The 27,893-nt window shown below is 43.4% G+C and overlaps 1 protein-coding gene and 1 long non-coding RNA gene across 2 annotated transcripts in view; one reads left to right on the top strand and one right to left on the bottom strand.

Annotated features, from left to right (window-relative positions):
* The window catches only part of Tnfaip8 (TNF alpha induced protein 8), a 111,732-nt gene that overhangs the window by 9,776 nt on the left and 74,063 nt on the right, over positions 1–27,893 (top strand). The gene's annotated exons all lie outside the window — the stretch shown is intronic.
* LOC115029872 (uncharacterized) lies at positions 1,358–19,314 on the bottom strand. Its single transcript, XR_003835440.1, has 3 exons — positions 19,207–19,314; positions 10,222–10,435; positions 1,358–1,603 (listed from the first exon to the last, which is right to left on the bottom strand). It is a non-coding gene; the product is annotated as an uncharacterized LOC115029872 (long non-coding RNA).

Below are 27,893 nucleotides of genomic sequence, written 5' to 3' on the forward strand. Positions count from 1 at the left end.
ACACACACGTGCTCTCACGTCATGACACATGTGGCAGTCGGAGAACAACTTATGGGAATTGGTCTTTCATCCACGATGTGGGTTGTCAGGCTTGGCGACAAATGTCCTCACCTAGTGAACCATCTTACTGGCCCCAGAAAGAAATTGGGTTTCTGTTTTTGTTTTGATTTTGAATTTACCTACTCACTTGATATATTTGGATCCTGTCATTCTTACTGTTGACCCAAGTGTACATCTGGTATGTTTCTGTTCTTCAGATTTGAATATTTTGCTTTTAGTTTCTATGCATGCATGTGTGTGTGTGTGTGTGTGTGTGTGTGTGTGTGTGTGTGTAGACGCCAGAGGTTGATGTCAGATGTTCTGGTCTTGCTTTCTAACTTGTTTACATAACTAGGGTTTCTCAATGAGCCTGGAGCATGGTCATTCAGACCTGTCTCGGCCTGCCCAGTGCAGAGGGTAACTCTGGTCCTTTCTTTTTCTGTGTAAGTTCTGGGGATGTGAATAAACTCAAGTCTTCATGCTTGCCTGGCAAGCTCTTTACCAACTGAGCCATCTGTTCAGGCCCATGAAGAATTTTCTTCAATATTTCCTGTAGTTGAGATCTGCTAGCCATGGATCATGTCTGTGCGGCTGCCTGGTGCCTCTGTGTGTCATTTCCTCTTTTTATAAGGACACCAGGGATATTGGGAAAGGGTCAATCCTAATACAGCCTTGCTTTAGCTGACCTAGTTCTGTAACAGTTCTTGTCTTTAGATATAGTCATGTTCTGAGAGACAACAGTTCAGCATGTGAATTCTGGAGGGAGGGAGGGCGAGGGAGGGAGGGAGAGAGAGAGAGAGAGAGTGAGAGAGAGAGAGAGAGAGAGAGATGACAAAATGCCCAACACTGGGTAATTTATAAAGAAAATAACTTTCTCACAATTCTGACGACCGAGGAGCCAAATATCAAAATATGAGAAGAATCTCCTAAGAAGCCTCCTTGTTTATTGGTCTGAGTTCCCCGACTCCCTTTATGACATTATGAGGCAGAACTGTTCCATTCAAACCACGGCTCCAAAGACCCGGTGTCTCACTGCTGTCTCCTTTGGGTTTATGTTCGTTGATGGCAGGAGGACACAATTCAGTCAGTTCATATCGGTCAGGGAACTTTAAGTATACAGATAAGGGGACAGCCCCCGTCATGGTGATTTTCACAGTAAGAGTATCACGTTATTTTTTATGAAGGTAATCTGTGGCTGGGTGCATCAGGGTTGTTGTTAGTGGCTCAAACAGGGCTGGTTGTCTGACTTCGTTCTCTTCCCACCATAGCATGTGTGCTACCTTTCATTTGCTTATTTGCAAATGGGTAGTTAGGCAAATGAAAGGGAACATGGGCAGGCAGTGGTATCTTTAGCAGTGCCTCATCCGGAGGCAGAAAGTAGGGAAGCGTGCACGTGGGCACAGGGCACGATAGAGGTAGCAATGGCGAATGTTCTCCTGTAGAGTCCTTCTCTTCTTTGGAAGGTAAGTAATTCCCAAAGTTTCCATGCCTTCCTGGCTAGAACCAGCCACAACTTCAAAGGAAACTGTGAAGATGGAGTCACACTCTACTCTCCAATGGGTCACTAGGAAGAAGCAGAAGGGCCAGACACTTAGGCAGACAATTAACATCTGGATTAGTCCCCAACCTGCCCACCTGCCCAGAAGGCTGCTGAATTAAGACTGGTCTTGACCGTAATTTTTATTGGAATTAAAACTCTTCTGATGATGGTTACTGGGAGGGTATTTTAAAACAAACAAACAAACAAACAAACAAACAAAAAACCCAAACATATTCAATGATTTAAAGATATTAAAAATCCCACATGAGTATGAACTGCCAGCAGCAAAATTTATGTTTAGGGTTTTTTGTTTTGTTCTGGGTTTTTTTTTTTTTTTTAAATGGCATTACTTACTATGGCGAAATCATCCTGCATTTAAGCCTAGAAAAATTCATTACATTTCCACAAATGTTTGCTAACTCAATAATTGTGGCAAACATTTATCCAGAGCTTCTGATGGGCCAGGCACTGTGTGCAAAGTGCTTTATACTGCTATTCAATTACACCTTGGGAATGGAACCATGAGAAAGGAGCCTTTGTTAATCCTATCAGCCAGGTGAGGAAGGTTAATAACCTCCTGCGGCCTGTCCAGCTGACCCAGGGCCACACCCTCGATCAGCTGCCTCCTTCCCACACTGCTGTGTTCTGACTGCTCTAGGGGATTTGCTCCTCAGAATGGCTGCTAGGAACACTCATTTCCTGTGACCTCTCCTGGGCACTAGGTCTTTAGCCCCGTGGTTCCACACAGAGCAGGACTCCAGGGTTCACTCTATACATTGTGGTGTTATAGAAAGATGCCTGGAGAGCTGTGTTGAGCCACCTGCTCCATGCTTCAGGGGTGGATTTCGGGTTTTGAGCACCAAACACTTAACTTCTTTTGTTAAGGAAGCCTGGTCCCCTGCCTACTCCCCCCCAAGACTGAACTCCTCATGCAGCCGTGGATGACTTTGAACTCTTGATCCTCCTGCCTGGACAGAGTGCTAGGGCTAGAAACCAGTGCCTGTAGGTGCTAGATTAGTAGTTTGCCAACTGAGCTATGGCACCCACCCAAACAACGTCATTTTAAATTACAGTTGTCCTTGAGATGTCTTGGAGCACGTCATATGTTATAAGCTTCCAAACATATTTTGAAATGTTATGTCAAGTTTTAATTGAGCCTGTAAATGAGAACCGTTTACTTTAAACATAAATGGGTCTCTGGAGCAGAATTCTGGGAGCCTGGTCCCCAGCTCCTCTGTCCAAAATCCTGCAGTTCTCTCTGATGTACTGACATGTTTACAGGTTTATTAGTTTTTTTTTAACATTTTAATCTTTTTTTGTTGTAGAGTAAAACAAAAATACCTGAAATCTACACAAAATTAGAACAGGACTTAGGACTTAGGGAGGTTTTGTAAGGCAAGCACACATCAGCAGTGTCAATGGAGCCTCAGTGTATTCCAACCACACATCCCTCTGTCCCTCCAGAACTAAATGCTGACCTGTTAGTAGGAAGCCTTTTCTGGTGCCTCTATGGTTGTATCATCCCAGTCAGTGTTCTGTGTTCTGACACACAGGGGTTTAGTCTTGCTCATTGGACAGAAAACAATCTTGTTGTGTCTTGGTTTTTTTTTTTTTTTTTTTTTTTTTTTTTTGAGACAAGATTTCTTTGTGTAGCCCTGGCTATCCTGGAAGTCACTCAAGAGACCAGGCTGGCTTTGAACTCTGATATCTTCCTGCCTCTGCCTCTCAGTTCTGGGGTTAAAGGCTAAGTGCCATCACCTGGTGTATTTTATAAGAATCATTACGGGGCTGATTTCCCTGACCATCTTCCGCTCATCGAGGAGGGTCAGTAGCTCTACCACTCCCCTCACTTTGAAATCAAGATGCAGCTCTACCTTTGCCTCCTGTTTCCTACATCTGCCTCCATCCTGATAGACTCTGGCAGGACCCCCTCTGGCAAGATTCCAACTGGTGGTATATGCTGTTACTGGAAGGTCCCTATGTCTGGTTTTTCCACTTTCTGAAGGATGCAGCATGCTGCAGATGTAACAGCTCCCTGGGAGTTGGAGAGTGTGGGGAGTTTTCAATTCTGCCTTTTTATCATGTCAATTATAGGCAGAATCATTTTATAAAGTCAGACTCCTCTTTGATCATTATTTGATTGCCCAGAGGTATAATTCACATAGGAACAGCCAGATAAATGCTTATGTCCTCTGTTTTACCCAGTTTTTTCTAGAATTAGTTTCTATCATTCTTGGAAGATGACAGGGAGGCTTTTATTACATTTATTTAATTATTTATTTATTTATTTGTTGGTTTGTCTATTTAATATGAGTACACTGTAGCTGTTTTCAGACACACAACATAAGAGTACATCAGACCCCATTACAGATGGTTGTGAGGCACCGTGTGGTTGCTGGCAATTGAACTCAGGACCTCTGGAAGAGCAGTCAGTGCTCTCAACCACTGACCCATCTCTCCAACCCTGGCTTTTATTACTTTTAAAGTTTAAAATAATAAAGCTTAAAATTTAAACCATTAGAATTAAATATACTTGGTGAGTTTCCATCCTAGGATGCTAGACCAGGAGTATCCTTCCCTATTGTCTCTGGAGTCCTTCTGTAATGTGCTTGCTGCCCTGGTAAGGTGATCCAAGCTTGTTTTACATGGTTCTGCCTCAACTTGTAAGGAGCCTCAGAGTCCCGGGTTTCTTTTTGTGATATTTACAGACCACAAAACAGGTAGGAAATGCCCTTCACTGGAAAGGCCGTTCTTTGTAGGCATTTCTACTGGTTTCAACTGGGGGAATACTCACATCCATACAGAAACATAGACTCTTGTGAAGATACAACACTTTTTGAGTTCATATCGATGTCTCTAGTTCACATGCCTTGACTGTGTGTGTTGGGGGGGGGGCATTTCTATTTTTTTCCCTTCTGTAGTAGGAATCTGTGAAGGCTAAAACTATGTTTTAAGATTTAATTACTTTTTTTTTTAAAGAGATAAACAAAAATACCTCTAACCTATAAGCCCTGGATCCTCTAGGACAGAAAACTTCCTAGAATGCTAAGATCTGTTCATGTAAGATGATCAGTCATAGGTTTTTCACTTCTGTAAACAAAATTGATTGCTCCAACTGCATAGGATGTGCTTGATCACACATAGGTGGAAGATCCATAGATAGGAAGTATGTCAGGATGTATGCTTGCTCCAACTGGACAAAGGCAGGAAAAATGTAGCCTTGTGGGGTTTGCCTTTCTATGCACCTATCATAATTTGTGGCCATTCTCTGGGAATCTCAGGTATGGACTAGACTAACGTCGTCCATCTTTCTGGTCAGTATTTAATAAAGCTTGTTTCAAATTTGGCTCAAAAATTGTGGTAGTGCTCTTATTCTTGCCCTGGTGTGGTCAACAAATCCTGTTTTGTTTGTTTGTTTTTGTCACAGGAGAGAGAGAAAAATAACAGTCACAAATGATTGCTCCATATGATTACATGTAGCAGTCTCCAAGTAACAACACAAGTGTTATAATTACCATCTATGATTACGGAAAAACAGGATATTATCTGGTATATGTCATGCTCCTTCTACCCAGTTTATGATTTATTTTCTATACTGCTAGATCATATAGCCATATATCAAACAATCTGCCTTGTAATTTCCATTTGGTGTTATTTCTCTAGGTATTTTCATCAGTCTTCACACCAGAGGCTTTAGACATTCCAATTAAAGAAGGATTATTTAGCTGACTTGATAATAAGAACTCATAGGAACTATATTCCCTGATTTATTGCTAACATTTTCTGACTTTTGTAATTAGAGTCAGTTTTGCTGGGTATAAAATCCGTAAGTCACATTTTCTTCTCTTGAGAATCTAAAATATGTCACCCTTGTCAGAAGTCCAATGATGGAAATACAGTTCTTTTTTGATCTTTGTGATCTACTCTTGTAACACTTTGGAGGGCACCGATTATGCTGTGTATCTATTTCAGTCAGTCTACTGTATTCCCATACTAGTATTAGGGAGCTGCTATGCTACCAAATGCTAGTTTGTGTTTTGATCAGTCCTTATACTAAATCATCTTTTCTTCTTTTCAATCTACAATAACTCTGCCCTCAGTAAGTATAGCACTTTTGTCTTTGAAAGGTCAGCGGAACCTTAACAGTGTGCAAGGCTAGCACTAACTACATGTTGTGCAAGGAAGCTGGTGGTTTTCCTTTCCTTATTAGGCTGTGAGAAACCACCTATCATTTTGAATTATTTTCTTCTCGTGAGGTGAGGCTTTGCCTCAGATACAGCTGTGCTCACCAAGGCAGCTCTTCTCTGGACAGTGGTGGTCCTCTATACTTGCTGTCAGGCTGTGTTCTCATCATACTGCATAGGGAAACCTGTGCTTTCAGCACATATGACCGTGAACACCAGAATGTCCCTATGCTTGATTCCTCTGTGCGTATTCCCTTTTCCTTTTCTTTATCTTACAGCCAGATTCCCACTTCTTTATTATTGCATTTGTGACCACTGATGCCTTATTTAATATGCATATTAAATATTTTATATATTTATATAAATACATACATCTCTACGTGCCACCTGTGTACCTGGTGCCTGTGGAGCTAGAAGAGGGCATCGGATCCCCTAGAACCAGAATTATAGATGGTTTAGATGGCATGTGGGTGCTAGGAATAGAACTTAGGGCTTCTGCAAGAGCATCCAGTGCTCTTAAGCACTGAGCTTTCTTTCTACTCCCTGTTATTACCATTTGAAAGGTAAAAACATTCAGAACTGTGTTATTCAAGGTCAATGGGAAAGCTGGCATTTGAATCCATCTTTAATAAAGACATTTTTAGTTTGCATGTGAAAGAAAGAGTTTGCCTATGATTTTTACATGACACAAGGTCTCTGATTGCATTTGCTCACTCCCTTTCTTCCACCCTGTCTGCTCCCCATTTGTTGCAGAATCTGTCACCAACTTCATCTAGGGACACATGAAGGTGCTTGCCATGGGTCAGTAACAGATAGGGCACAAGACTGGGTTAGAGGATGGAGCTATATTAATCCAAGTTTAGAACTTTTATAGACTTTCCTCGGCGCTATTAAAAGTATCTGGTTTAGACCCTGGAGCATGAGCGGGAAAGGGAAGAGGTATGACAGCTGGAGCACTGTGGCTTCCAATCCCTTGTCCTCCCTGCAGACTTGAGAACTGCATATCATCCTGGTAATAAGTCAGCGGTGTTATCTGCCCTTGCTTGTTAATACCCTAGCACTATGTATGCATGCATGTGTATGAGGCATGTGCATATGTGTGCACATGCATGTACATGTATGTATGCATATGTGTGTGCATGTGTTTGTGTGTAACTAATGTGTCACTTTCAAAAGTTGTTAAACATGTTAATTTGGTAAAGAAAAGTTTCAAAGCCTCTAAAGAAGTGGGGTTTTTTTTTCCCCTTTTGGTTTGCTTTTACTGTGCTGTCTCCACATATCCTCAGAATCCTTTTAAAAATACACGTTTGGACCACTGAGATGATTCAGCAGGTAAGGTACTTGCCATGGAAACTGCTGACCAGAGTTAAGGAGAGAATTGAATCCCCAAAGCTGTGCCCTGACATCAGCACACCTTGTAGCCTCCACCAAGTAATTAAATGTAATTTTAAAAGTTAAAACAAATACTCATTTGGTCCCGAGTGGTGGAGAAAGGCTTGGACAGGCATGGAGGTGGTGGTTGTGTTGTAATTGGCTGTGTGAGCTTGCTGAACTGTGTAATCACTGTCAGCTCGAACAGCCTCATCTAAGAATGTCAAGCAGAAACTAGATTACCCCCAGCCCTCCTGGAACTGGAATCCTAAGTTCTGATGATGATCACATTCACTTTTTATTATCACTGCAAGCACAAGTGCCAGGGGAGACCAAAGCCCTTGGGAGAATAAGAATGATAGCGTCCCAGGTGCCCTGGGAAGGAAAACTTCCCTTCCTGTCCCAAGATAGAGTAGGAAATTTTAACCAAGGAGCTTGGGTGGGAAGGCAGAATCCTGGCTCAGAGTCTTCCCAGGAGACTCTGGGGCTGTACAGTGTTGTCCTGAGATACTCTGGTGAGTAAATTTATTTTTAGACTATCTTCATGATCCTTTTCCTTGCCAAGTGACTGTTAACTCTAGTTACATATGCTAAATAGAGAACCCATCTGTGACAATATCAAGACGCTGATATGAGTGACCCATAAGTAAATTCAGTTTCGTACAAAAAAAAAAAGTTCATTACAGTTTTGTTTTTAAGAATGAACAAGGACCGCGAGAATAGCTCTGGCAGAGATCGCTCACCTAGCTGCTGCATGAGGTCCCACATTCAATCCCCAGAATTGCAAAATAAACAAAATAACAACTAAAACCCTTCAATGGCTTCAATATGCTTGGCTGCCTGTGTCTGTAAAACGGTGTTTCCTGGAGTTGAAACCCTATGCAGCCAGAGAACAAGGTTGGCCTCTGTGCTCTGATATGGAAAGATCTTCAAGAGAGATTGAATTAAAACACCAAATAATGATCTCATTATGTTTTTTAAAAAGGCATATTCTATGTTTATGAGTGCATAGGCATTTTTGAGAAGAATGAACACTGTCCCATTGGTAGTAGAGCTGCAGCTTAGGAGGGAAGGGGGTTTACATTTTCATTTTGTTCTATCTGTATGCTCCAATTTCATAATAAAAATATATTTGGCAAGAGAGAGAATTTAGATTTCAGTTGAGGTTTTGAGTCCTTCTAACACTCCCTTTGAAAAATCTGAATAAAAAGAGCCTGCTGGGAAAAGTCAAGGGAATATAAACACTTTTGCCTCCCAGCCTTAGGTATCTCTCCAGTTCCATTTCCCCAGCCCTGTCCTCTTCAAAATACAACTCTCCACTGAATGTTTCTCTAGCTCAGACCCATCCATGCTTCCCCCAGGGTCTATTGACGTTCTGAAGGGTGATGTGGCTGATCATGGGCCTGGCCTGTTGACTTGTTATCTGGTGTCGAAGGCTGTTCCACGTATTGGGCAGGCATAGTACTCACGCAAGAGACACTGGTGTGCTGTGCATCTCCTAGATACTGTGTTTGGCCCCCAGGTCTCTCAACCTTCTCTCTTGTAACATCAAATGAGGAATGGATAAACTAGCAGGTTCAAAGCTCCTTGTATAGCCCTCAAGGCTGTGCCTGACCCCACCCCTCCTCTCTCTGTGCTTACTTCCCATCCCATTCCCAAATCTCTCTGCAGGCTACCAAGCCACACCACACCCTCTCTTCCCTGAGTGTGCTGGGTTGGACCCAAGTTTTCTCTGTTCTGGACACAGCCCAGGTGCTGTCTCACAAATCATCTGAGTCCAGAAATGACTTTGCTTTCATCAGAGGTCCTATGAGTCCTCCCAGACTCCTATTTTTACAACATTCCACCCCTGCAGCTTTCTCTGGTGTCCTTAGATAACTTCCTGGGCACAGTAAAGACTTTTTTAGATTTTACCTTTTTAAAGATTTATTTATTATTATATCTAAGCACACTGTAGCTGTCTTCAGATCTCATTACGGATGGTTGTGAGCCACCTTGTGGTTGCTGGGATTTGAACTCAGGACCTTTGGAAGTGCCGTCAGTGCTCTTAACCACTGAGCCATCTCTCTAGCCCAGATTTTACCTTTTTTTTTTTGGTGTTATTGAGGTATAATGAATGAATAATGATTACAATCTATTCAAGAAGTAAACTTATACGATATGATATGATATGATAGACAGCTACATCTAGATAAAAGTTACAACGACCAACACTGGACACCTTCTCATTAAAGTTACAATCTATATGTATGGTCAGAACGCTTAAGATCTGTTCTCTTATTAGCTCACGACACCATGTTGTACAGTATTGGGCCTTGGAATTTTTCTTCTTAGGACTCAAGGCTTGTAACATTTAACTAAGCCTTCCTCATACTTCCATCCCAGCCCAGGCAACCAATGTCTGCTTTCTGCTTCTATGAAGGAAGTCTTGTTATTAGTGTTTATTAATGAGTGACTTCATTTTTATGCTTCACTCAAATATTTTTACTTTCATTCAAAGAAGTAGTTTTAAAAGTCTAATGTTAGGGCTGGAAAGATTGCCCAGTGGTTAGGAGCATTTGGTTTTTACAGAGTATCCAGGGTCTAGTCCAGTACCCACTTGGCAGTTCACACACATCCCTAACTCCAGTTCCAGGAGATTCAATGCCTTCTCCCAACATCTGTGGGCACCAGGCAGACACATGAAGAACATGCAAGCAAAACATACATGTACACAAAATAAGAATACATTTTTTAAAAAGCCTGAGGCTAAAAGTAAAACTGTTCCCTCAGAATCTACTATGATTAATAGGTTAGACCATCTCTTTCCTCTTACAAAGTTTAAACTTGAACCTTATTGAGGAATATTTAGGTAACTAGGATCTTAGGGCATTTCCCTTGTCACCACCCTATACTTGAATATTGTAAGTTCTTATCAAATAAGCGAGATCTTATCTTGATAGTTGAAGAAGTAAACATATCACACCCATTATTAAGACTACTCCCAGAAAAGTAAATTTGGAAACAAAGCACTGTAAGGCTGTAGACATTGCATGAAAATGCATGTTGTTTCTTGGTTCCCTTCCGTCTCTGCCCGTAGGTACTCACGTATGGCTGCCTGGGGAACACACAGCCCAGCTTGGTGACTTCATCCCTTCCGTCTCTGCCCGTAGGTACTCACGTATGGCTGCCTGGGGAACACACAGCCCAGCTTGGTGACTTCACTTGGCATTGCTTTCTCCCTAGTTCCCATGCTTCCGTGGACATTTGGCTGGGATTCAAGATGAGACTGATTTAACAATTCACTTGATTGCGGCCTTTCCTGAGAAAGAGATGGAGACTGTAAAACAGATGCAGCCAGAAGGAGAGCCATGATGCACTTTAAAAAGAAGAGATCTTCTTCCGATGTTACCTCCATGGGCTGGACTAAAACTAGTAGAGGATGCTTGCCATTTGTAGCACGGAGAGACTTAAGATCTTGAGGCAATTGCAAGCCTTTTCTTAATTAAACACACATCCTCATGAGATCAGACAAGTTTTTTGTCTGAGCAATAGCTTTTTATTTACTAAGGTGTGTTGGAAACAGCTGGCTAGCAGCCCTTCCTTATCCACCCCTTGGCTAGCCCCAAATTGTTCCTTAATAAAAATCCTTGTCTCTTAACCGATAGGATGGAATAATTTACACAGACAAATCAATCTCTAAGGAGCCTTTTTTTAGAAGAAACCACATCTGACCAGTACACAGAGGCAAAGAGGTATGGTTAACATAAGGACAGAATTAGGCTAAATACCAGAATCTCTTTGAGGTCTTCTCCAAAGAGCAAGAGGGGTATTAAACACACAGAATTTAACAGGCACTAAATACTCTTTCTTGGACCCAGACTTGCTTTGGCCCCAGGCGAAGCTAAAAGGGTTAGTTAGCACTGTCTTTCCTGACTTAAAGCCATATTGACTCGCTTTGGCCTTGAGAAATGGCTACCTACCTTCCTAGCAACCCTCCTTTATAGAGCCTTTAAAGTATTCTACTGTTTCTTTCATCTCTCACAGTCATTAATGCAAACGTTAGTTTAACTTAAGTTTATGTTTAGGGATTAGTGTTGTTACAGTGATCTCACCTGACTATTTTTAACTTTATTCTTTTGAGAATTTCATACATGAGTATAATTATAGTTATAATATTTCTACCCCTCTTTTTTTTCCTCCTAATTCCTCCCCTGTTCCACCTCTACAACCTATAAGAAGTCGAGAATTCATGACTTCTATAATTATTCTTGTTTTACACAGACACACAGATACACACACAGACACACACACAGACACACACACAGACACACACTCACACACACACACACACACACACACATATACACACCGAGTCCAATTAGTGTTTCCTGTATATACAGGAATTTAGGGCTTAAGCAACCAATCAGGTTGTTCACCCCAGGACAAAACCAATTCTCCCTCTTTTAGTAACCATTAACTGCCTGTAACTCTTCGGCTAGGGGTTGGGTCTTGTGCCCCCTACCTTTGTCTGTCCTAGAACGTTGACTGGGATGTCTTTGTGCAGGTAACTGTATTGTTGGGATTTCCCTGTTGCATCATTTCTGCCATGTCTGAAGGACTCTGGTGTTCACCACCCCAGTCCTCTGGCTTTTACAATTCTCCACCCCTCTTCCTCAATTTCCCCTGAGACTTAGGAGTAGGGGCCATCCTCTAAATGTCCCCTTTAGGAATGAGAACGTCCACAGCCACCTGCTCCCTGCATGTGACCAATTGTGAGCCTCTGTAACAGCTTTCTGCTGCCAAGGAAGATTCTTTGATGAGGGCCGGGAGCTGCGCTCATCTGTGGCTATACCGAGAAAGCTTTTAAAGGCGGCTGGACAATGTATTAATTTAGCAAAGTGGTAGTTGTGGGATCTCCTCCAGTATCAATCACCTCTCTGGCCAGAGGTCCTTGGCTAGGTTTATGATACCAGGCATACATTTTCTCCATTGAGTAGGCCCTGCGTCCAATCACAGTTGTTGGCTAACTCCGAGCTGTTGCACCCCTAAGGATATCTTGCTGGACTGGGCATTACTGTGGCTCACAGGATCCGTGGTTAGGTTGGACACCTGATTGTCTCTTCTGTCCCGTCTCAGCTTATATAGTACCCTTTGGTGCTATGAGAGCTAGCCCTCATAGGGGTCAGTACTAGATCGATTCCTGATTCCCTCCTCCCCACCATGCTCTGTGGCTGAATGTCATCAGCAATAGGCTCTTGCCCTTACGTTTGAGCAGGCAACCAAGAGCAACGGGATAGTCTGTATTGTTTTTATCGGAAGGCATCCTTGCCTGGCACTGGGGTTAGGATTGATCATCTGTGGTTTTTGGTGGAAACATTATCCTTCTGTGGTGGTAATACAACACACACACACACACATACACACACACACACACACACGTACGCTTATAAAATAATGTTTCTCTATGGCTGTTTAAAACATTCTTATTTCTAATTATCCCTCCTTTCTTCTTCTACTTTACTGGTTTCTAAGGATACCCCAAGTTAAACTCAAACCTGAAGATTCAGAGTTGAGATGCACAAATAAGAAAGAACACATGGTGTTGCCTGTCTGTGTCTTGGTTACTTCATTCAGTATAATATTTTCCGATCCCATCCATTTACCTGCTAAGCTCATGATTTTTTACCTTACTCTATTACAGCCTGTAGTTCCACACATGAAATATTATCAGAGCGCTGTGCAGTTCTCAGTGGGGATGACAAGGTCTCTGTGTGTTACTTACGGTTTGATTTATGAAAGGGCCATAAATGAGTATGTCTCCCTCATCCACTGGTTTGTTTATTTTATAGATTAACAGCAGCCTCTGTGGGTCCTACCAAGACCTGTGGGAATGACATGGTCAGACTGGAACTTAGCCCCAGGTTTGAGAGGACACCAACACTGTCCTGGAATATGGGAGGAGTAGGAGACCTAGCCAATGAAAATCTGTGAAATGGTTTCAGTCTCAGGATGGAGGGGACCGTGGGAATGTGCCAGGTGTGGCTACCGAGGCTTGGAGAGCGCTAAGCTCTGAGTGCTGTCTCAGAAGACTGGCTCCTCCCCCACTTGGTCACTGCTAGCCCTTGATGGCCTTGATGGCCACAGGTGGCCCTTGAGCTGATTTTGCTTCTGATGAGTTAGAAAAGCCAAGTTGGGAGATGAGGCCTGGGCTGGAGGTGTTGTAGAGCCTCTCTGTTTTCCAAGAAGTATTTCCTAAGACCCAGGGTGAGAATCAGAATCCAAACTGCCAGCAGTTGCTACTTCCACACGGCCAAATGTTTGCTCATTTACTGATTTTTGGTTTGTTTGTTTTTGCTTTTCGAGACAGGGTTTCTCTGTGTAGCCCTGGCTGTCCTGGAACTCACTCTGTAGACCAGGCTGGCCTCGAACTCAGAGATCCACCTGCCTCTGCCTCCCAAGTGCTGGGATTAAAGGCATGTGCCACCATTGGTATTTCCATTCTTTTATTCTTGAGTCAATCAGCTAATGATCAGTACACAATCTTGCATAGAGCTGCCATGAATTTGGGAGCAGCTTAGATGCCTGGCACTAACTTGAGGCGTCTTCAGGCTTGAAGCCAGGTCTGCAAAATCCAGAGATTCTGGACCAGGAAGATCCAAGCAGGGAATCTCATTTCTTACATTCAGCTTCTGACAGGCTTTTTGGAGTAAGCCCTTCCATGGGGGATGAGTCTCCCTCGAGACAGTGACCCAACCTAGTATAGGTAGAAGACTCAAGTATTTGTCATAACCATGTCCTGGGAGTCACACAGTTAGCTACACAGGTCACATGGGAAGGGATTACACAGGGACGTGAGAATCATTGGGGATGCTATGGAGACAAACTGACTCAAGAGGCAAAGATCAGCATAGTGTTGAAGAAAACGTGGCAAGTGCCCCGGTGGAGGAGATGGCATCTGTGACATCTGAGACTGACAGACCGTCAGTGACTGGGGAAGGGAAAGTGTGTCCTGAAGTAGGGACCAGGAGGAGGGCCATCAATGCAGTGTGGCTGGAACGGAGGCTGGCAGGATGAATAATAACAGCACCTATGAGATCTTAAGGTGGGGAATGAGGTGTCTCAAGTCTGTGAGCTGGCCAGGAACCTCATCACTGACAGAGGTAGCTGTAGTTTGTATGTGAGCCTCAGGGTTGGGTGCCCTCGTCTTTCTCACCATTATCTACATGCCCAGCTATCTCATTTCCAAATTCTGTAAGACTCTTGCCCCCGCCCCCCTTGGCCACTGACTGTCTTGTACTGTTTAACTTTCATGTGTTTGTCTTATTTATCATGGGGAGATTACAAGGGCCACAGGGCCTAGTCTTATCTGTTTGTATTTCCTGTGCTGTGCTTAGCACACTGGTGTACTGTAAATACTTGCTAACTGGTGGATAATATCAGCCAGTTACTCTGTGTGGAGAGCCACCATTTCCAGCTTGTGGGTGCATAATGTAGTTAAAACACTTTTCATAAGATTGCCGTGAGTGGAAAACATCCCAATTTGCCAAACGATTTAGAGGAAACTAGGGGAAAAATGATTTAACAAAAACACTGTGGGTTATTTTTAACTTCAAAAAGTTTTATTTTGCTTAATTTAGTTATAACTGCCGATGCAGTTATAGCCGTGTGAAATAGGAGTGGCTTTCTTATTTGAGTATGGGCCGCCTCGTTCATGCGCACACAGCAAGGCGTGCTTTTGTTCTGGGCGTGAGGTGGAGCAGTGAAATGATTGCAGTCTGTCCGTAACTTTTACCAAAGTTATCAGTTCACAAAAGCTAGAGTCTGGGTTTTAAGTTAGCAGGGACATTCATGCTTTCATCTTTGCAAAATCTTGTGAAACTAGGAATGAAGTCTAGGGGTATAGACGAGTCCTTATAAACCGCAGAGAGAGCGGTAACCCCAAATGACACAAGGCAGATGAAGGATGGCCACTGAGGTTGCAGAGAAAGTGGAGAGACTATGAGGTGTCTGCTGAGGAGGGTGGAGCTGAAGCAGGGAATCCGTGGGCGTCCCAGGAGTCTCCGAGTCCTGATTCCAGAGGCTCAGGTGAGGCCCATAGCTTCTCAGTGGGATCGGAGGAGAGAAAAATGAGCCCGAGGAGGACTAACAGGGATTTGTCCCAAGCAGTTCTGGCCCCAGGAGGGCAGCCAGGCCAGATTCAGTGTGAGCCTGGGAAGAAAATGTTTGATGGGAAAGCAAACTATTTAAGACTGATAGCCCTCAGCTCAAATCCCGACCAGGGAGCTGTGAATTCGGGGCAATCAGCTAATGTATGCGCTTGGGTTTTAGTTCCTTATTTATTAAAATGCAAAAGCTGGGTCATATGATTCTGAGGTCTGCTCAGATTCAAAAATTATGATTTTTGTGGGGCAGTAACTCCATCCCCTGTTCCACCCTCAGCAATTCTAGTTCTGGGTATCTAATGCAGAAAAAAGATATACAAATACTTTTTATGAGTGTGCTCATATACTCTATATGGGCTGCCAAAGGATGAAAGCATGCATGTGAAAGATCACGAAGTGCGGTCTGTCGTTTACAAACTCTGGATTGCCTTAATTTCTTTAAAAGGTTTTATTTTAGTTGACAAGTAAGTCTTCAATATATGAATGGTGTACAACGTGATGTATTGGTAATGTTTTCACTAGGGAATATTCAATTAAGGCGCTTAATATCAGTATTGCTATCTCTTTTTCCCCCATCCCTTACAGTGAAGGAAATTAAGACAACAGCTGAGATCACCCATATGTGAGACCCACCACAGTCTGGGTTGAGGTGCATAGGGCATGGTTGGCAGCTGTTGTCATCAGGATGCACATCTCCAAGATGTGCAGTAGATCTCCTGATCTGAGTCCTCCTGTCTAACTGAAGTGTTGTGTCTGTGATTACCTCAAACTCTCACTGCACCCACCAGTCTCTGTCAACTTTGAGGCCTTTCTGGTCAATGTATAAATGAGTCATTCAGTCTTTGTCTCTCTGGGGCTGGTTTGTTTCTCTTAACGGGAGGTCCTTGTTCTAATTTGTCCTCTATGGCTGTGGTTAGACACCAAAAGCAACTTGGACGGGGTTTATTTCATCTTACAGGTCGTACTCCATCACTACGGGAAAGGCGGACAGGAACTTAAGGCAAGGGACCCGGAGGCAGGAAGTGAAGCAGAGGTCATGGCCCAGTGCTACTTACTGTCCTGCTTCTTGAGGCCCACCTGTCCTGGGATGCAGCCTGTGGTGGGATGGGCTGTCCAACATTTATTAACAACAATAATAAATGCCCTACAAACATGCCCACGGTAGTCTGATCAAGGCAGTTCCTCAGTTGAGACTCCCTCAGATAACTCTCAACAGTGTCGAGTGACCTAACCAGGAGATTCCTCCAGTGTTGTTGTCAATGAGATTTCCTTTTAAAGACCAAGCAGCGCACTGTTATTTGTCATTGCTGCTCTGCTCCCCCTCCCCACCTTCAGACCCCAGGACAGGAAGGGAGGCAAGAACAAACCAGGGGTGATGGAGACTTTAGGCAGTGCAGCAAGAAACAGTAGACAGGCCTCAAAGAGCAGCTCCATCAATTGCAGGGAACAAAGGCTAATTAAACATCTGGGGGTGGGGGTGGGGGTGGGTGAGTGTCTGTCATTGAGCAGGGCCAGGGTGCTGGGGATGCTTGATTAGCAGAAGGAGGACTTCCAGGTGCTGCTGGACATGCCCTTATAAGGGGAAAGAAAGTTTAATCTGGCGAATGAGTAGTTATGTGACCTCCTTGGTGGAGCAAGGGTGAGAGCACAGGTTTCTGTGTATCAGGACACAGGTCCAGGGCAGGAGGAGCCATGATCTCTGGACAAGAGTTCCAGGGGTTTAGACATGCCTTGACCCCACTCTTGCTCCATCCCCACCCCCACCCCTGCCCTCCAGTTATACACAGCACATTTCGTTATCAGGGAAATACTCTACAATTTGGATTGTGGTGTTTGTGGCATAACTCTAAAGTCATTAGGAGTATTGAAATGTATATTTAAAGTATTGAATTGAATATTTAAAGTGACAAATTGCTTCATTAAAACAGGGGAGGAGCTGGGCGTGGTGGCGCGCACACACACCTTTAATCCCAGCACTCAGGAGGCAGAGGCAAGTGGATTTCTGAGTTCGAGGCCAGCCTGGCCTACAAAGTGAGTTCCAGGACAGTCAGGGCTATCCAGAGAATAAACCAAAAAAAAAAAAACAAAAAACCTAAAACAAAAAACAAAAAAACAAAGGCAAACAAACAAACAAAAAACCAGGGGAGGACAGCAGGGGTGTGCGAGGTTGCTCAGTAGTTAGTAGCTGTTGTTGTTTCTGCAGGGACCTGGTTCAGTTTCCAGTGTATACAATGTTGACTCACAAGCCTGCCTTACCTCTGGTTTCTAGGGATCAGATGCCTTCTTGTGGCCTCCCAAGGCACCAGGGGTGCGCACACGTGAACATGCACACAGAACACTTGTACACATAGAATTAAATAAATTAAAGAATTGCTTAGAATGTAGGAGGGTACTAAGAAGCCAAGGAGTAGGGAGTAGAGCGGTATCCGTGAACCATGAGCGATGCATTGGTCGTTACTGAAGGGGGTGGGGGCTGCTGACAGCGCTTTGTGCTCTCCTTCCAACTTTGATGTCTGTTGGAAATTTCACATGCCAAAACTGGTGAGCAATTAATATTTTTAAAACAATATACAAAACACTGGGTTTTCACTTTTATATAAGTATATTGTATTTTACTCATATTCACCTCCTCACTGCCATTTTTTGTCTTACTGCCAGTGGGTTAGTCCACTCCTCCCTCCCAGATAATTCCCCACCCCCTTTGCTTTTACACAGACATATAAATCTAGATCTTGCAGACGAGAGAAAACATGTTATATTTGTCTTTCTTAGCCTGGTTTAGTTTACATCCCATGACGGTGTCCTGTTCATCCTTTTTCTCATGAGCAGCCTAATTTTGTTCGTTATGACTGAATAAAATCCATTGTGTATGTTTGTGTACATGATCAAGTGTGTACACGTGCGCATGCTCTCTCATGTGCACATGCATATGGAGGTCCGAGGTCAACACAGGGCGTCTGTCTCAAGTTCTCTTCACCTTATCTTTTGAGATAGGGCCTTTTGCCGAATCTGGAGGTCAGCTAGAGTCGCTGGCCAGCGGGCCTCAGGAATCCCCTCGTGCCTCTGTGTCCTAATGCTGGCGTCACACACAGGCACCATCATACTTGACTTTTTATACGGATGCTGGGAATCCAGACTCAGGTGTTTATGCTGTGCGGTAGGCACTTAACCCACTGAGCCATCTTCACAGCCTCCCAGTTTAAGGTAGACTTCAGCTCCCCTTTTGTGATGGTTTGTATATGCTCTGCCCAAGGGGTGGCAGTATTAGAAGGTGTGGCCCTGTTGGAGTAGGTGTGGACTTGTTGGAGTAGGTGTGTCACTGTGGGTATATAAGGTTATAAGACCCTTACCCTAACTGCCTGGAAGCCAGTCTCCTTATACCAGCCTTGAGCTCCTCCTGCACCATGCCTGCCTGGACTCTGCCATGCTCCCACCTTGATGATTATGGATTGAACCTCTGAATTTGTAAGCCAGCCCCAATTAAATGCCATCCTTATAAGAGTTGCCTTGGTCATGGTGTTTCTTCACAGCAGTAAAACCCTAACTAAGACGCCTCTTAAGATGAGGAAACTTGAGGCACAGAAGAGCTGCATACCTTGTCTGAGAGCAACCACCTAATGGACATTAGCACTGTGGCCAGCTGACCACAGGCTGTGCTTTGATACATCCTGTATCCTTGATTGCCTTGGAGCATAATTTCCACCAAAGGCCCATTTCCTACAGACTTCTGTCCAACACAGTCCAACCTGATGTTTTTGAAGAAATTTAATGCTTTCTCCATAGTGGTTCTCGTAATTTGCATTCCCACTGACAGCATTTGTGAGTAACTTTCTCTCCGATCTTTATCAGCATTTGCTGTTTTTTTATTTTAAGTAGTAGTCATCATTCTAATTGGGGTTTCATGGAACTTTCTGTACATCTTGATTACCTGTGGTTTTCCTGGTTGCTGAGTGTTTCAGATGCTTCAGGCTGCAGGCCTTAACATCTCCTTCACATCTGACTCCCAAATTCAGTGGTGAGCTTTCGTGGAATCCAGTGGGATGAACTCCTTGGTAGAATCCTGGCTTATGATTTCTGAAAGGTCCAAACATGTACAACGAAAACACTTAACAAGTCATTGTCATGTGAAAAAAAAAATGGAACTAACCTAAAAGCATTAGTTCCTGCCCATAATGCACTGCAACTGCCACCCCGCTTCCTAGAGTAAATATGTAGCCATGTGTCCCCAATGCCTCCTCTCACCCACTCCAATGTCTCATTGAACCTTTTATGTTGGGGAAGGGTGGGAAAGCCTAGGAATTAGAGAAAGGTGAGAGAGGTACCCCTAAGGAATTTCTAGTTTGTCTTCAGGAAAGAAGGGGCCACTTAGACTGTATGACTTTTGAGCATCTCCTGACAAGCCTCAAAAATATTTTCGTTGTTTCAATTTTAATCTTTTATCAGACAAAAGAAAAGATAGATTTATTATTCACTCACAACATATTTGTAATAATGGAACCAACTGGTTTAGACTTATTAGTGGATTCTAACCTGTGCATTAGGCTTGACTGTCAACACCCCTGTCCCGTGAAGGTCATTTGGTTCCCAGGTGCAGCGTCTGCAGCTGCTCGCTGGTGTTTTGTAAGCTGGAGAGTCCCTGTGCTCTTAGAGACAAGTCTCTTAAATCCTATCCTTGGAGTGTATGACCTAGAGATATGCATATGCTCTTATGGTGGGGGAAAAAAAAAGATTTCCGGAGACCACTGGGTGTGTTTGTTTGTTTGTTTGTTTTTTTCCTCTGCTTTCTTGTGTTCTCTGCTAGTGTGTGGGTAAAAGCACAAAGCAACAGTTACCCACTAGGAGAAGGGTAGGGTGGAAAGAACGCAATTTGCACTTGAGAATTAGTGCTGCTTCTGCCAGGTCACCCACTTCTAGCGTGTGGCATAGCATTTGGTGTTTCTTAGTCAAGTCCAACTCTTTGTCCCATAGTCTTTTGAAAAAAAAAAGGGTAAGTGTGTGTGTGTGAAAGAGAGGTGTATGTGTGTGAGAGACTCTGTATGTGCATGTGGGGGGGTGTGTGTATGAGAGAGACTGTGTGTGTGTGGGGGGAGGCAAGGTGGGGGGGATAGGAAGAGAACACAAAAGTGAAGGCCTGCCTGGAGGTCAGAGGTCAGAGGTCAGAGGACAGTGCTCAGGCATTCTCTTCTACCACCCTGAAGGATCTAGGGATGGAGCTCAGACTGTCAGGCCAGCACTCAGAGGCCTTTATCAGTTTTGCCATCGGGGCTGGGGTGGTGTGACTTAGTGTTTTAATGGGCATTTTATGAGCTCATCTGGAGCCTCTTGCTCACGTGATCATCTTTTCCTCAGGGTCAGCGGGATCAGCGCGTTAACTTCCATTCTTAATGAACACTTACAGCTTCTGATCTGAGGTGATTCACCCTCGACAGCAAACAGAACCCCAAACAGCAGGGCAAAGCAGAAAGACTGGAAAATACCCCTGGCCTCTCCCCCACTTCTTTCTAATTTTGCCTCAGTTTTGTATACCCAAGAGAAACAACTGAAGGAAGTAAGGTTGTTTTTTGGCACAAAGTTTCAGAATCTAGGTGCATGTTGTCTTGGCTCTGTAGTTCCTGGGCAGTATACGGTCAGGCAGGGAGCATGTGGGAGAGCGAGCTGCTAACCTTTAGATGGTCGAGAAGCACAGAGACGAAGATGAAGGATCTGGGGACAAGTTCTTCTCTTCAAAAACACACCTTCAGTGACCTACTTCCCCTACCTGGGTCTCAGCACCTAAAAGCCCTTTCAGCCACAACCTTATCAATGGACTGATGAAAGCAGAACTCAGAAAGCCTGCAAGGTAACCAAGGGTGCCCTTAATGTGAGCCTGCAGGAGACCATTGTAGATTCAGTGTTGAAGGATGCTTCCGTTTGAGATTTCCCATGTGAGGTTTCCTATGGCTAGACACATAATATTTTCTTCTATTTTGTAACTTTATTTATTTATTTATTTGTGTGTGTGTGTGTTTTGAACTTTGTCCAGCGTGCTGTTTTTTCCCCCCTGGTTCTTCTGTCTTAGAAAGCCTCCCTGTTCTGTGCCTTAGCCCCATCCAGTACAAAACCACACACTAGGAAAGGAAGGGAGCCTGGCTTCCCGGACTGATTCCTTTCGGGGAAGCTGCTGAACAGCCCGTGTAAACATTCCATTTCAGTTAGAGATAACTCCTTGGTTTCCCATTACCCACGCCAGTGAGGTCATACAGAATGTGCCCACGTTAATGAGCGTTGTGTTCTATTTCAAGTGCAAGTTGTCTGATAGACTGTGTACAGTTTTTGAAGCTTAGGGAACAGCTAGTGTTAGACTCGTGCACCCCCCCCATCTCTATCCCTAGCCCCACACCTGCAGTGTAAGCAATGCTGGGCGCCCGGGGATGGGCTGAGTCAGAGGGACTGCTACCTCTGTGCCACAGGAGAATGTCTTGACTCACATCTCAGAGGCCTCCAAGACCAGGAGCCAGACTTTCTTCCCCCATCGTATGGATGGGGGTAGTGGAGTGAATCCAAAGAGATGGATAATGGTATACAGCCAAGAAGTGAATGCTTGCTTCAAACCAATAGAACAGAGAAGAAAGGTGAGTTGAGGTCAATGAATGAGGGGCAGGAACGGGACAATGCCCCTCAGATTCATGGGTCACTCTTCCCATTGTTTATGTATGAACTTGCTATATGACATACACATTCAACAGTGCCCCTAGTTTCTAGAACCTTGCGTCAGAAATTCATTTAAGTCCATTTACCAGGTCTGGGATCCAAGGATTAAAAAGTTAAACAGCTTTGAATGGAAATTCTCTCCACTTTTTCTCTCTCCGTCTTCTGAATGTTAGTGGGGAGTCTTCTTCCTCCTCCAGGTTTTAGCTTGTATGGACTAAGACGCAAACACTGTTTTCCCCGGCTTGACCATCACTAAAGGGTTCCCCTTGCTTTCAGTTTAAACTCTCTCACCTAGCATGTTAAGGCTAGTTCATATCTACCTGTCCATCCCAGCTTCCTCTTTGAAATCACTCCATCTCTGCTGGCTGGAACCATTTCTTCCCTCCATAGACTTTTTAGTCTTCCCCCTTTTCTGTGGGAAGCACCTCTCCTGCTCGAACTGGCTGCTTCCTTTAGAGCTAATGCTTTGAGATATTCCCAAACATGTCCGCTGTCCTGTGTAAGGTGTAAGCTCCCTTCTGGACATTTCTAGAGATTTAGCGTACTGTCTAATAATTTTGATCTATTGGCCTGCCTCCCTCAGCCCCAGGGAGTGGGTTGTGAGAGCATGTGTTGAAGAGCTAGACACTTTTCTAAGGGGTTAATTTGATCAAATTATTCTGTCCTTACAGAAATGCTTTACAGCTTACATTGGATGCTGTTTATTTCTCTAATTTTTTAAAAAAATTTATTTTAAAGGCTAGTAGATTTAATTCTGGCTTACTGTTACAGATTTTTGTGCTACTAGTTGGTAGACACAGGACCTGTCCCGGGCATGGTAGTGAGTAGAGCTGTATACTATGAACCTATCAAAAAGGTAGCTTAATGGAATGAGGGCTGCGTCGCTGTCAGTTTCGACGTACTCTCAAGCAATCTCTCCCGCATTAATAAGAAAAATCAGGCAGCTGGGCGTGGTGGCGCACGCCTTTAATCCCAGCACTCGGGAGGCAGAAGCAGGCAGATTTCTGAGTTCAAGGCCAGCCTGGTCTACAAAGTGAGTTCCAGGACAGCCAGGGCTACACAGAGAAACCCTGTCTCGAAAAAAAAAGAAAGAAAAGAAAAACCAGGGGATCTGGAAAGATAGCTCAGAGGTTGAGAGCACTGGCTGCTCTTCCAGAGGTCCTGAGTTCAATCACCAGGACCCACATGGTGGCTCACAACCATCTACAATGAGATCTGGTGTCCTCTTCTGGCCTGTGGGCATACACATAGAACACTATACATACATACGTACATACATACATACATACAAATAGAAAAAAATCTTTATGCTGAGGGGGAATGGTATAGAGGGGAAACAGAGGGGAAACAGAGAAAGTGGATACCATTTGAAATATAAATAAATAAAATACCCAATAAAAAATTTTAAAAAATCAGTTTTTACCTTTGACAATCTCCTGTGAGTATACAGCACGCTGTGGTCACAGTCCTCTACCTTAGCTCTCCACTCCTGCTGGCTCTGCCTCCCCAGCTACAGGGAGAAGAATTCTTAGTGTCTTGTCTCAACGCCAACTGAGTGGCCTAGGCAATGAGCTTCTGCAGGAGCACGAGGCAGGTGGACGGATGTTCCTTGGTGACCCATGGGGAATTCTCAACCTTTTCCTGGCTGATTGTCCTGGAGCAGAGCCGTCATCTGAGCGTGTGGCACAGTCCTCACAGCTTGTACCTGCAGTAAACCAGAGGTTGCATGGACTCATTTCGATCCAAACAGAGAATCATAAATATCTCCTTTTCCTTCCAGGTGACAATTTTCCTGTCGATAAAATTGCATCCTCTTAGACTTGTTTTCTGTTGTCTTCATATCGTTCTTGTAGCACACAAAAGCTGAGTGGGTGTGCTGACCCAACTGAAAGAGGATTCCCAGGGCAGTTGAGTTCCGGGTCCAGTGAGAGAGCCTGCCTTAATAAATAAAGAGCAACGGAGGAAGACACTTGCTATCAATTTCTGGCCTCCTCAGAATTGTATCCTGTGTGAACTTACATGTGTTTCCCCACAAATGTGAACATGCAGACCACACACACACACACACACACACACACACACAAAACCATGCCAAACAAAAGTAAATAAGAGAATATTTTTGTTTTACAAAGGGTTGGCTAGATGAGGTTATCTGAAAGACGATTTATCATTACATCCTTATCAGTGAGTCAATATAATCCGCCTGTCATGATATAAAAAGATTAAAAAAAAAAAGATAAGATCACGTCATCGTGTGAGACTACGTTAAATCTGTGAAGTCCAACTGAAAGCGCAGAGGAAGAGCCCTGTGAAGGGAAAGTCCCCGAGCAGCGGCGAGTGCCCCGTGATTGGCTCTCTATGAGCAGAATCGAAATAAGCTGATTTACAAGTGAAAAATAGGTTTCCGAAGTAAAGTGCTTTGATAGATAGGCATGTTAGCAGTTTTCTCTCCTCAAAAAAAAAAAAAAAAAAAAAGCTCCCCCCCCCCCCAGAATATGTTGCGAAAAGTGCATGTTTCCTAGTTCTGGAGAAGGGTTTTAAATTTAGGCTTTGGTGTGTAAACGCTTTGAAACAGAAAGGTTTTAATCCCAGAAGATCTAAACCTTTCCCACCTGAGCTATGGTTTTCATTTTATTTATTTATTTATTTATTTATTTATTTATTTATTTATTTATTTATGGGTTTTGCGAGACAGGGTTTCTCTGTATAGCCCTGGCTGTCCTGGAACTCACTCTGTAGACCAGGCTGGCCTCGAACTCAGAAATCTGCCTGCCTCTGCCTCCCCAGTGCTGGGATTAAAGGCGTGTGCTACCACGCCTGGCTTCATTTTCATTTTAAAGGTCATTTCAAATAGAGTTTGTTAAACTCTATTTAAATAGAATAGACTTGCCCCAAATCTTCTTTTTCTTTTTTTAGTTTAAGGATTTCACATGTGAATGAGCACACTGTATTGGCCTCATTTCCACCCTTCTCCTCCTGTGTGTCCACTCAAACACCCACTTCTAAAACTTATAACTTCTTCTTTTATAGTTATTCTATTATACTTGAGTAATATATATATATATATAAGTATGACTTCTATGTATGTGTGTGTGTATTCATGTATGTGTGTATGCATGTATGTATCCTACTATGTCAAGTTAGTGGTGCTTTTATTTGCATGTTTGGGGTTGACTCTTAGGATTATAGTTTTATCTTTGAAAAGCGACAACAAACAAAAACAAGTCCCCTAGTGTTGAACATTCTTAATAATCACAGTTTTTTATATAACAAGTAATGCTGCAGTAAACACTCAGGTTTCTATCATTGGGTACCAGTAAATATAGTCGCAAGGTAACTTTCTGGATAAATTTCTAGGTCAAGGGTAGACATACAGTTCTCGTTTGTAAATATCTTCTGGGTTCTACATTTTAAGTACCTTCTGCTGGCATTCTTACTAGGGAAAACTTCCTAGTAAAGTAGATAAATACATCTAATTATTCATGCATATCATAACCATCTAGTTATATAGCAGTATTTCCATACTTGTATTCATATTTTTATTCATTTTAAAAACTTTTTATATTTGAAATGTAGAATGGATATGTACAGATAACATTATAATCCTTCCTCAAAACAAAACTATGAAATTGTGATTCTTGTACCTAAGGTCCTGGGTTTGATCCCCAACCCTGGAAAACAAAACAAAACAAAACACTTTTCCAAAAGAGCTACATTTCAAGCAAAAAAAAAAAAAAAAAAAAAAAAAAAACCCAAAAAGCCCAAAAAACAAAACAAAACAAAACAAAACAAGCCACAAACTGTACCTTTAATCAGTCATGCCACTTAGAGTTGCAGAATATAGAGATGGATTCCAACTCCTGTAATTTAGAGGTGAACTGACTTCTTATGGCTCGACATTTCAAGGATCTTGCCCATCTATTGATTAACGTTAAAGTAATAATGTAAACTGGGTGTTGCAGTCACGAAATGATAGCTTAGTGTAAATGAGTACATTGCTGCTGACATTTCCACAGTTTCCCATCTGTGAACTGTCCTCTGGGTTCTCAGGGTTGACAGTGGTTTGGTTTCACGAGTCAGTTTTTTAAGTTGGAAGTTTGGACTTTTATCTGTGTTCTTCCCTTACTATGACTTATGGGCTTCCTGACTGCATGCATGATGTGGGGTACAGCCTGGGCTTCTCTGCCTCACAGGGTACAGCCTGGGCTTCCCTGCCTCTTTTGAAAGGCTGCCTTTGCAGAAAGAGTCCTCCTAAGGTCTTAAGTAATCCAGGCATGATAAGTGTTCTTGGCTATGTAACGTTTTACAGTCTCTCTTAAGACTGGATATAGCGCGTGAAGGGTGCAGAGCCTTGCTGCTCCATGCTGCAGGTGACTCTGTCCCTTTCCTGTAATTTATGGCGCCTCGTAAAAAGGCCAATGTGGTTGGATGCGGTAAAGCCGTTACACTGTTTCTTGCTAACTGCATCTGGTATTGAAGAAGACAGCTGTGCACATTTTTGGTTACATTTTGTGAGGCACAGAGATCAGAAACCTTTTCTGCAGTTTCCTTCTTTGCTCAAACCGCAGCTTCCTTCCTTTGTATTAGCAGCTCTGCGGCAGGCTCAGTATTCTGATTTCTCACCCTGCATGGCAAGTACCAAGCTCACCCAACCGAGATGAATGTGGCCACTCATGGCTTCACTGAGTGCCCCTGTCACTCTGAATAGACACCCTTGCCACACCTGAGTGGGGTTTTCAAAACATTTTGCTTTCAGCTTTTTTTGAAAAGGGAAAAAGACTTGGTGGAGGTGTTACTTGTGAGATTACAGCATTTTCTGGGGGCTGAGGATTAAGGATGAAAGCATGAACAAGGGGAGGGCTAGTAGCCAGAGGCACTGTGGTTTACTTCACACTGCCTGAAAGAGGTGTGTGTGTGTGTGTGTGTAGCATCCACTCTCCCACAGTATCTTTGTGGAGGTTGGAACACAACTTTCAGTAGTTGGTTCATTTTCTTTATAATGTAAATTCCAGAAACAGAACTCATGCTATTATACTTTTATAACAATTGCCTTATTTGATGAGCCATCTGGTCTACCTTCAGCACTGTTTAATCTGTCTGTCCACAAGATGGCTCTGGGGCTAAAATGAAAAGGTGACACTAAAGGAAACAGTGTAAGGGCTAAAAGTGGGCAGTTTATCTTGTGGTTGAGGCTTCAGGGCCAGCCTGTGAGAGGACAGAGGGGGTGGGGCAGCCCATGAGGATGAAAGTGTGATGGTGCATATCTACACACACACACACACACACACACACTTTTAAAACCTGCTAACAGATCAATGGAGGGAGCACTCAGCATAGAAACATTTTGTATAGAATGTGTTTATTTTTCACAGAAGAAAGGAAAGGAAAGCTGCTTCAGTGGGAAGCTGTGGTTCCGATTCAGATCAGTGAGATTCTCAGGGACCAGCAGGCCGCCGCTGCGGAGGGAGGGTGTGTTTGTTCACTGGGAAGAGTATAGACTTGTAAAGTTAGGGAAATGTGACCATGAAGAGGGCAAGTGGAAGGAGATTGCAGGGCAGGGCGGCCTGTTCATTCATGCAGAGAAGGCAAATGTGCTCATTAAAATCCTGTAGACACTCGGTAGGATGTAAGACTTTAGAGCAGAAGGTGAAGTTAGCTTACAGTAAGCACCACCTGCTAAAACAGCTATCTGCTAAAAACCTGGAAAAAATACCTATTTTGATTATTATACTTTTAATATTCTAGCTTCCGTATTAAGAGTCGTCACATATATTAAAAGAACCTCAGTGACGATTGGGAGAGCAGCATTGAATGGACAGAGTAATGGGCCAATACTCAGCTTTCCCTCTGGGGAGCTTCTTAAACACAGGAGCCTTAATTACCTTGTCTCTAAAATGTATGTGCTCATAGCAATTACTCTACAGT

This window comes from Mus caroli, unplaced genomic scaffold (assembly GCF_978045245.1).
Source record: "Mus caroli unplaced genomic scaffold, Mus_caroli_1 scaffold_19, whole genome shotgun sequence".
Lineage (NCBI taxonomy): Eukaryota > Metazoa > Chordata > Mammalia > Rodentia > Muridae > Mus > Mus caroli.